Below are 11514 nucleotides of genomic sequence, written 5' to 3'. Positions count from 1 at the left end.
ATCCTTGATGGCTAAAGAAAATGTAGAAGATATTAAAAGGAAAAAATAAAAATAAACCAGGAATATATGTATTTTTGCACATTTTCTACATATTTATAATACTATGAATATTTTAGATCATAACTATACTATAATTGATAATTACCATAAATATTCTTTTATAACCATATTTCACATAATATTGTAATAATTCATGTATATCTACTGATATCAATGAATATAAATCTAGATTATATTTTTAAATAATTGAATATGAATATTCAATATTCAATTATAACAGTACATCATAATAATATGACCTTTGTCTATTGATGAATATTTAGGTTGTTTAAAATTTTCTGTGACCGTAAATAACACTGTAATGAACATCTTTTATATGCTTGACATTTATTTCTTCAAAATAAATCCTGATATAATGAAAATGTTGGTGCTAAGAATATGCACATTTACATTTTAAAAATTTTTCTCAGAGAAGTATGTACAAACTTATATCCCACCTGTAGTGTTATGGATATGTTCATCTCCATATCTTCACACATAGAAGAGTATTCATAAAACAATGTTTTGTGCATACAATTAATGTGACAAAAATGCCTCATTGTTTTAACTTGCATTTCTTTGTTTAACTTCAGAACTAGAATCTTATTTTTCTGTGTTTACTACTAGCCATTTGTTTCCTTTTCTTTAACGACTTGCTTATTTCTACTTTTTGCTTATTTTTCCTATTAGGGTTTTGATTGTCGTTTTACTGATTTGCAATCAGATTGCTTTGCAAGTGTTTTTGTTTGTTTCTTGTGTTTAACTTTTAATTTTGAACAAATTTTGGACTTACAAATTTATAAAAATAGAACATATAGTTCCTGTATACACTTTAAACTAGCTTCTTCTAATGTGTTAATCTTATTTATACACACTACAATCAGCAAAGCCAGGAAATTAACATTGGCACAGTATTATTAACTAAACTACAGACATTATTTGCATTTTTGCAGTTTTTCCTTAAATTTCCTTTTTCTGTTCCAGCATGCAATCCAGAATCCCACATGGTATATAGCTGTTATTTCTCTTTAATCTTCTTCAAACTGTAACTCTTCCTCTATCTTTTCTTCTTTTTCATGACTATGACTCTTAAAGAGAACTGGTCAGTTACATTGTAGAAGGTTTCTTAATTTTTGTTAGTTTCATGTTTTCTCATGCTTGGAATTAGGTTATGGATTTTGGGCAAAAATTCCACAGAAGTGGTGTTCTATCATTCTGAGTTCATCATATCGAAGAGCCTGTGATGTTGATAGGCCTCACTGCTTGTGATGTTATCATTTGGTTAAGGTGGTGTGTGCTGGGTTTCTCTTCTGTAAAGTTTCTGGCTTTCCCTTTTAAGTTAATACAGTTGACTCTTGACTAATACAGGAGTTAGGGAGGCCTCCCCCCATGCAGCCAAAAATCTGTGTGTAACTTTTGAAGCCACAAAAACTCAATTGCTAATAGCCTACTGTTGACTAGAAGCCTCACTGATAACATAAACAGTCAATTAACACATGTTTTGTATGTTATTTTTACAATAAATTAAGCTAGAGAAAAGACAATGTTATTATGAAGATAATAAAGAAAATACATTTACAGTATTTATTGAATAAAATCCACATATAAGTGGACCTGAGCAGTTCACACCCGTGTTGTTCAAGGGTCAATTGCATCTTTCTTGGGGGAGATGCTTTGAGGCTAGGCAAATCCAGTTTCTCCTCAACTAATTGAGTTCTTGCTTCAAATTGAATAAATTAAACTAAAAATTATATGTAATAAATTGTAGATGGCAATCACTGGGCTCAATATTTTTAAAAATTGGTGAATAAATATTGTATGCCATATTTTACATGTTATGTGTAATGTTATATAATGCTTGTATAATGTTTTAACAAGTTAAAATATTTGATTTATTATCTTTTAATGATTTCTTATTTTCACTGATTCTTTTAATTAACAACCTATTACTGTCCTTGATTATATTTGATAAGAAGACTTCTAATGTATAAGAAATTTTATGTAACACTGCTTGATTATAACCTTAAATCTGTGGAAGGTAATTTGAAGAAATATTAAATACTGAAAGAATTATGGCCTTCTGTTTCTTTTCTTTATAATAGATCAAATATAATCTTATGAGTGTTGACATTACAATGTTCTCTTTTTGTATATCTCCTACCCCTGAACAGATGCAATAACTTCAAAAAATAGTTTAATTGTCCTGGAAAAAACTAGACTGAGTTTGAATTATAAATTTGCCAATTAGCCATATGACCTTGGGCAAATCAAGTTACCTCTCTAAGTCTCAGATGCCTTACTTGTCTTACAGAGCTATTGAAAAGATCAAGTGATAGAACACTGGCAAAAGAAGTTTGCAAACTGTAAAGCAATAAGCACATGCAAGGGATTATTAATACTATTATTCTTTTATTAGTTTGTAAGACCATTCTCAGAGGTAAAAGTGTTGGTTACTGTTATGTCAATTTTGTTTCTAGGGGGTAAAAGATTATTATGAAGTATATGGCATGTGCCATAATATATTTTGTTTTTGTAATATACAGTATTGCATTTGATTCATTTCTGTATTACTTTCCTGCTACAACTTCCTACCACACTTTGACAAACAAGGAATGAGCTGCTTATCTATAAAGATTTATAGTGTAGGGATTGTATAGTCTTGGGAAGATGTCATTGGCAGTGCAAATAGCAAGGTTAACATGGTTGTTTACGAAATAAATATGAACCAGTTAGTATTTCATCTTGAAAAACAGTTTAAGCACTCTTTAGATAACCTCTTATAATTGAAGTCCTTTCATAAGCTGGGCTTTTATATTGAGTTTTGTCAAATTCAAGGTCAGGAAGAAATTCTAACATTAGTTCAAAATTGTGGCTATTGTCTTTTCATGAAATATACTTGCTATTGCTTGCCTTTCTATCATATTCCCTTTTCTTCTTATAGCTCCTATATGTAGTTAAAAAAAATAAGTTCATTAAGTTGAATTAGTCACAGTGGAACAGAAGATTTTGCCTTTTAATTTAGTAAATGCCTTCTGACGTATTATACTCACAGTCAAAAACAGTCTATTCTGATTTGACAAATGCATTGAAAGTACCTGAGATTGTTTCATCCTTTCTCTTTCTTGCCTTTCATCTTTTGGAGCAATCAAATGAAATATCCTTTAGGTTTCCTAATCGAAGCTATCTGCTCTGTCCTGGTGTTAAAACTGTGTTTCAATAAGTGTTCCCGTGTGACAGTAGGTTCCCCAGCTTTAAAAGGATGTTATTTTAAAGTTTCAAAACAGACCACTCTACATAAATTTCCAGTATGTTTTTAAGTTGTGAATTTATTATTAAATCAGTAGGTATATATTACACGCATATGTATTTTGTCTGTGATTTTAATACCCGTAAACATTCATGGAATTGTGGTTTAAAACAGCATTTAATTTTTAAGAAGCTTCACGGCCTTCATTAATAGCATTAGAGCAATTTACTCACCATTGCTTGCTTACTAGGTCACTTGTTAATAATTAATTTGAAGAACATGTACATTTAGGGTTAATATTTGACATAAGATTTTTACTTTGTGAAACTGTGCTGCCTGAAGTAACATTCAATATATTGTATAATGCTTTCATGGTTTTAATTACTTTTTGTTGTGTTCCCATGAAAGTTTGAATTCACTTTAGCACTAGTTCTCTTTTCCCTTAAAATAAAAACTCCTTTTATTGTAATGCCATAGTGGTCTTTTCTGTGATGGCTTTTTATATTGTGTAGTTACCAAAAAGGAGAATCACACTTTGCTGAAATATATATAGTAGCACAAAATGCCACTTGGGCCTCCAAATAACTTGCTGAGAATGTGATGACAGGACAATGATTGAAATCATGTAGCAGTTGTTTCCATACTTGAAGCAAAATGAGAAAGAACTGGTATAAAGGTGTGGTGGCACTTTGAGAAGACATGGCCCTGTCATCAGGTGGTGAAACGATGGACAGGCTAGCGAGGAGCTGAACGATCAATCCAGGTATGCTAAGGCTCCGTTACTGCAACTTGAGGTTGAAATTATATCAGTTATTGAATGGTCGTCAGTAGTTCTTTATTGAAATCTCTGCTAAGGAATCAACAGGATAGATTTTCCTAGCCTGGATTCGTTTCAGGAGATTAATTTTAGGGGAAAGCATTGACTGTTTCCTGTACTTATTATTACTTTTTCCACAAAAGGAATATTTATCTACACATGATTGCATGGAAGCCTTTTAAAAAAACTTTTACATTCAGTTTAGCTGTTTAACAAATGTTTTAAAGAATCTTTAAATTTGGAACTTGATAAAATATTGTCCTGCTATGCTTAATCACTGTTTTTATTTGAATCTATGATTCAATACAAATGAATATTATTAAAGCTTTAATTGGTTCATTAAATGTGGCATCTATTATGTATCAGGTACTGTGCTAAGTGCTGAGAATACGGAAATACGTCATACCTGGTTTTTGTGTGACTATTAGCCTTAAAAAATATAGTGTGTTTTGGAGGTGGGGTAGAATTCTCCTCTTAAACAGAGAAGGAAATGTGACAGAACATCTCCACATCTGTGTAATATAAATTCTTTGTTCTTGGGCAAACTACTAGAAAATAAGCAATGGACTCTTCCATTACACAGTTAAAGCCTGCGGTTGCAAAAATGTAACATGGTCAAAGTGATCTGTGGCAGGGATATTTTAAAACCCAACAAGATAGGGACATTTTCCTGTGTTTCAAAAGAAAAAAGGAACTCATACCATTTTGTATACGGAGCCAAAGACCAAAGAGTGCTTTTCTTTAGCTTTATGAGGCTCCTTAAGCCCAAGTGTTCAGTATTTTGAAACATACTGTGAAGGGCTAAGAAAGAAGCACCAATGAAGATGACCATCTCTTCTTCCATCCATCTTGAAATTCTATCTTATTCCCTTGTCTGTGCTGTATATTTCTTCTGCCCTCTTCCATCTTGCTAATCTCATTTATTCTTTAGATCTCAGCTTAAACACCAGACTCAAGGGAGCCCTCGCACCCCAGGTGATGTTCAGAACTTCTGTTGTGTGTGCATACAACACCCTGGCTTTTCCTTCAGATCCTATCACAATTGTTATTTAAATGATCATTTATGTCATTATTTGTTTAATGTCCGCTTTCACCATGCACGTCTAGTAGATCACTAATGTTGGTAAGTGGAGGTTTAGGAATTTGTAATTACTTCTCAGTAGAAAGATTTAAAGTATGGATGAAATAGAAGTCAATAATTTTTATTGTTTTATGAAAAGAAGAAAGGTACAAAAGTGTAACATTAATGTTGGCTTCATGGAATGCGAAAATGTGTTTACAAAGTAATGAAAGAGTTGTTTATGTAAAGAGCTGTGAAGATATAAAGCATAGGTATTTTTAATTTTAACTTTAGTTTTTCAAAGACAACTGAAAGGATCAAATTCTTCAGTTGTGAATTGACTATTATGGGCAGCTATGTGAATATTGTTTTTTCAAAACTTTCTTCAAATCTCATGTTATAAAAAGCTTTTCTTGTTAAAAGGAGTATATCAAGGAAAGATTGGCCACTTTAAGTACAGCTGTTACAGGTCAGATTCCCTGGGATGAAAATTCTGAGAAGATCAGCATGCAGAAAGTTACTCGGTAGCTTTCTCGAGTCAACACGCCTGTAGAGGAGTGAAGACTGCAGGATGGGGCAGAGAGAAAACAAAAGCTCTGATGTTGTCACAACAGGGACCTCAGCTTACCCATCAGGAACTCTGGAGCTAAAAATGGCCCCGAGTCAAGGGGACTGAGCAGTCATTGGATTCAAGTGACCCTGGAAAGGGAGCATGGAATTGGGAGAGGTGACTCTCCTTAGCTGAGGACAATGTCTGGGGGGCCGGTCGGCTGTGAACTGTCCATCACTTACACTCTTGGCAGCTGAGAAAAGAGTGCTTCAGGCCTGAACGGAAGGGGGTGATCTGAACAACACTTATATTATCTACCAAAGTCCACTTCTTGTGTCACGCAGATCCACTTGGCTTGTAAAAGTTCTAGAGGCAGCTTCTTCAGGGTTTTGGTAGGCTTCTTTTCTTGGGTGAAAACTTTTCAAGAGGAAGGTTAGTGGGACGAACCATAGTTCCCACTGCTACAGTGGTCTTGAGGTTGGACAGAATCCTGCTTATGGTGGGTGGTCCTGGCAGCGTGGTTCCCACCGTCCTGTGGTCAGGCACTCCATTTCTAGCATTGCCCAGAGCTGTGTGTTTTGAAAGGTGTCTAGTTTTCCTTTGTTGCTGATATGGCTTTGCTCCAGAATCCTAGGACTCTTCATTGCGATCCTCACATTACAGTGTGCTGTAAATTCCACACATGGTCTCTCCAGAACCCCACAGATACCTATAAACCTATAATGTCTGCTGTGTCCTTTGACCCAAGTAGCAAGACTACCTGTACTGACCTGGACCTTCTGCAGAGACTTTTGCAGCTTTGGAATGCATTCAAAGTTGGTGCCCTTTCATGTTTCTTGGTATATGAGTCAGAAAAGTAGTCCAGCTATAGAATATGCTTTCTTTAAGCCTTTAAAATACCTGCCTGACATTTTGCTTTTTACTTTGTGGTAGGAATTTGGAGATGCAATAATTTCTTTTCTTTATTTTGAGATGTCCTGGCATGCTCTCAGACCACTGGACCTCTGGAATTTTACTGATGTTGCAGATCTCTAATCTTTGTATAGTTTATCTCTACCCACCAGAATGCTACGTTTATTATTAAAGCTTCCAACATATTTGCTGTTCCTTGATATTTTGGCCCTATTTACTTATCATTGATATGGTAAACCAAATGTGATGTTCTGTTCTGCAGCATGGCCAGATGATCCAGGTCCTTTTAGACCGTATTATGATAGAGGGTGAGAGAGTTAGCATAGCCTGGGGCCGGACTGTGAATGTACACTGTTGTGAGAACTGTTACCTGGAGAGAAGAAAGGAAATACGTAGATTAATGGCTGCCTACCACATACCCAAGGCTGTGCTAATCTGCTTTAGCAAAGATACATGCCTGGCACCATTACTGTAGTGGGGTTACTGCTTGGTTAAGTTTGTGGTAGTTTATTATTAATCCTTCAGGACTCATTTAATTTTGTAGGGACCAGATTGGCAAATTAAATGGAAATTTGATGGGGACTAAATCCTTTAGGTCTTTTAAAGTTGGGACCAACCTCTGTCAGTCCTCTCAGGATGTAATGTTGTTTTTGGTTTACTACCTTGTCTTGCCAAGAAACCAATGTTGGGATTGCACCAAGTGCCAAGAAAGTTTCCATTAGAGGACCCACTGGTGGATTCATGGACCCACCAGACCTTCTGGAGCTGGACGTTTCTTTTTCATTTCCTGGTTTCCATACACCCCTACTCTAACGAGTAGTTGTGAATGATGCTTTGGGTCCTTAGGTATAAATGTCAGTATGGACCATGGATCCAACAATCTTCAAAATCTTTGGTATTACTCTGTCCCCAGTATATAGTTACTAAGAAAATGGCTGTAGTTTCCTTTTGGGAAAGACTGAGTGATCATGACCATGCATACTTGCCATAGTGTTGCAGAAGCCTTCCTTCTGGAGATGCATCATCTCCTGTCAATTAGTTCTGACTCTGAAAACTGGCTCAGGACCAGAAATTGGGCAAGAGATTGTAACTCTTTACATGCCTTCAGCCTCCCAATCACCCATTTCTGATTTTTTAAAAAAAAATTTACAGTAAGCAGCGCATTTCCTGGTTGCCCATCTGTCTTGCTGCTAGAGATACCAGGTTCTATTAATCATCTCTGTAGCTCTCTGTGGGTCAGACTCTCCAGGCTGCCATTGCAATCTTGCTGCTGTGTCCACCTTATGTTTGATGGTTATCTTCCATCATTTGGCTTCTATTATTTTGGGGTCTTATCAATCCATTTGCTGTTAAGAGATCTGGTTTTATAGTGCTGGCCAACAAAGGACAACCACTGATGAGATTTCCAGTGATGACTGTGTCCATCCAGCCAGTGTGTTTCTTGGTGCTCTGGTAAACATAGTGTCTTTTGGACTTTCTAGCAGTGATTATGGTAAAAAACCACCATAATCAGCTAGTGGTTTTTCTGGTCTCACTTGGTATTTGTATTCTAGCATAATCAGTTTCCTAAGCCTGTTTATCCCTCTTCTATTATCTGCCAAGGCAATTGTGGCTTTTCTACTAGATTTTTTTTTTTCTTAAATTGCTTTTATTCTCACCCAGACAATACATATATACATGGTCAATTGGTACTATAACTGATAACAACAAAAACAGGACGCTGTTTCCCCTACCCCACCTCCAGCTTCTAACTCTTGAGGCAATCATCTTCAACTCTTTTAGCCATTTCATCTGGTATTTTCTTACATATTTCTAAACCAGGACCTTTCACAACTATTGTTTCATTTACTTTAATTTTAGACATTTTTTTTAAAAAAGATCTTATTTCTTTATTTTTAGAGGGGAAGGGAGGGAACAGGAAGAGAGATGCATCAGTTGCCTCTTCCACACCCTCAGCTGGGGACCTGAACTGCAACCTAGGCATGTGCCCTGACTGGGAATCAAATCTATGACCTTCGGTTTGCAGGCTGGCGCTTAACCCACTGAGCCACACCAACCAGGGCTAGATATTATTTCTTAATTCTCTGCATAGAATATGAGCTTTTAGCTCTCAAATCTCCCTCCACCTAAACCCTATCACTACTCCCGATAATTGCCTCATAATTTTGATGTCAATGTGTTAGTGTTTGCTTCATTTTAACTTTGTTTACTGCCAAGCTGCAGAGTATATAACAATTAAACTTCTTGAACTTTTCATTTTTCATGGAGTTAATGAAGATCATGCTTTTTGGTTTGCTTGTTTTTTTAAGAACCTCAACTTCTCAAGAGAACTATAAAATTCTTCTCAGCAATGGCCAAATGCATCAGCTAATGAATTCATCAGTGGCTTTTTTCCCCTTCCTTTGGAGATATCCCTGAAACATTCTATTATCCTTCTCCACTCTAAACTGGATGCTTTCTAGGCTCGATGCCAGAACTTTCTTTCATCATCCTCTTGGACATCTTGGTGTATGCCACCATGTTGGTTGAACACCTATCCTCCTCCAGTGCTTTCTGAGAATGAATGAATAGAAGGCTAAAATTTTTAAATCTGGCATTTCTGGAAGTCTTGATATCAACATTTACACCCAACTTACAGTTTGTCTAAGCATAGAATTATAGATGGAGAATCTTTTTTTTTCTTCAGATATTTGAAGGCAGTATTTCTGGCATACAATCCTGCTGTTAAGAGGTATAATGACATGCTGGTCATGTGCCTCTACCCTGGTGTGTGTGTGTGTCTTTCAAACTTTTAGAATCTTCTAAAATCTTCTCTTCCTGACAGTCTAAAATTTCATGATGATTTGCTTTGGTGTTGGTCCTTGTTCACTCATTGTGTTGGACCCTTAGAAACAGGTCTTTTCATTATTGGCATTGCCTATCTTTCAATCTTGAGTTTTTGTGTTCTGACAATTTTTTCTGCACTGCTTCTTTTTTTTTTTTTAATATGTTCTCTTTGTAGAACTCTGACTCTGAGTTGGATATTATTAGCCCTACTAGACTCACCCTCTGCATTTTTTTCCTCACTTATTTTCCACCTCCATCTTTTTGTTCTTTCCAGGAGATTTCCTAGATTTTATCTTCAAACTGATCTTTTGAACTCAGTTATTATTTTGGCTATCATTAACTTCAAAAAAAATCTTTTCTTTTTCAGTTTTTGAAAACTGTTTTGAATAATCTCATCTTCTTTTTCTTAAGTTTAATAGTTTTTTATTATTATTTAATTTATAAATCATGTTAATTCAACTAAGTTGTCTCAATCTTTCCCCCTTTACACCCTCCATCCATCCCACCCCCTCCCCCGCTCCCACAGTCAATTCCCACTCTGTTGTCCATGTCCATGGGTCATTCATACATGTTCTTTGTCTAATTCTTTCCCCTTATTTCCACCATTGTCCTCTTTCTCCATCCTCTCTGGTCACTTTCAGTCTGCTCCATGTTTCCATGTCTGTGGTTTATTTTGTTCATTAGTTTCTTTTGTTGAATAGATTCCACTTATAGGTGAGATCATACGGTATTTCTCTTTCACCAACTGGCTTATTTCACTTAGCATAATATTCTCCAGCTCCATTCATGTTGTCACAAAAGATAGGAATTCTTTCTTTCTTTCTCTCTTTCTTTCTTTCTTTCTTTCTTTCTTTCTTTCTTTCTTTCTTTCTTTCTTTCTTTCTCTTTCTCTTTCCTTCTTCCTTTCTTCCTTCCTTTCTTTCTTTCTTTTTTAAATGCAGATTGATTTTATTTATTCTTTTTAAAATGTCAAAGTCAATTATAAAATATTACAAAATTTAAAACTATTATAAAGTTTCAGCAGTTGAAACAACATGACACCACCACAGAAATAATCAAGTAGATCAATGAAATACAATGAACATTCTACAGACAAATATATATATCTGATTAATATATGTATGATTAGTTGATATTTCAAATCAATGGGTAAAATAAGGCTTATTCAACAAATAAGGTGCATGGACCACTATTACTTGAAACAAAACAAATATAGAGCCCTATTTCACACATTATACAGGAAATATTCAGGTGAGTTAAAAATCAATATGTAGAATCTAAGGAGTTTTAGAAGAAAATAGAACTAATATTTTTCACAACCTGGAGTAAAATATTCAACCCCAGAAGCTATAAAGTAAATATTGACAGTATGACTATATTAAACATTTAACTATAGAGTAATATACATATAAAAAAAGTTAAAGGACAAGGAATAGAATAGGAAAGTATTTGCAACACATCTAAAACATGGTTAATAGGTTTTGTGTTTCTTTCTTTTCTTTTTCTTTTTTTTAGGGATAAAAGTTCTACAAACCTTTAATCAATAAATGGGTAAAGAATACCAAAGAGTCATTTAAAGCTTTTAAAAAAAAAAATAGAAATAGGCAAGAAATATACTAAAACAGGTTTAGTTTCAACAAATAGTAAAGGAACAATTAAAAATAACGTCATCATCACAATCAGATTAATACATATTAAAAATATTGGTAATATCAAGTATTGGCAACTCTGAAAGGACCTGGGTATTCATAGACTCTTTTTCTTCATCTTAAAGCAGTCCCTTTAGCATATTTTGCAGCGCTTGTTTGGTGGAGGTGTATTCCTTTAGCCTTCTTTTGTCTGGGAAACTCCTTATTTCGGCTTCCATTTTAACTGAGAGCCTGGCTGGGAAGAGCAGTCTTTGTTGCAGGCCTTTGCTTTTCATGACTTGGAATATTTCTTGCCATTCCCTTCTGGGCTGTAGTGTTTCTGTTGAGAAGTACCGGGGCTCCCTTATATGTTACTACCTCTTTCTCCCTTGCTTGCTGTAGGATTCTCTGTTTGTCTTTGATATTTGCCATTTT

The sequence above is a fragment of the Pteronotus mesoamericanus genome, unplaced genomic scaffold, assembly GCF_021234165.1.
Source record: "Pteronotus mesoamericanus isolate MK-2021 breed Mesoamerican mustached bat unplaced genomic scaffold, CSHL_Meso_final scaffold_31, whole genome shotgun sequence".
Taxonomy (NCBI): Eukaryota; Metazoa; Chordata; class Mammalia; order Chiroptera; family Mormoopidae; genus Pteronotus; species Pteronotus mesoamericanus.
The sequence above is the reverse complement of the archived record's forward strand: the minus strand, read 5'-3'. Positions refer to the sequence as shown.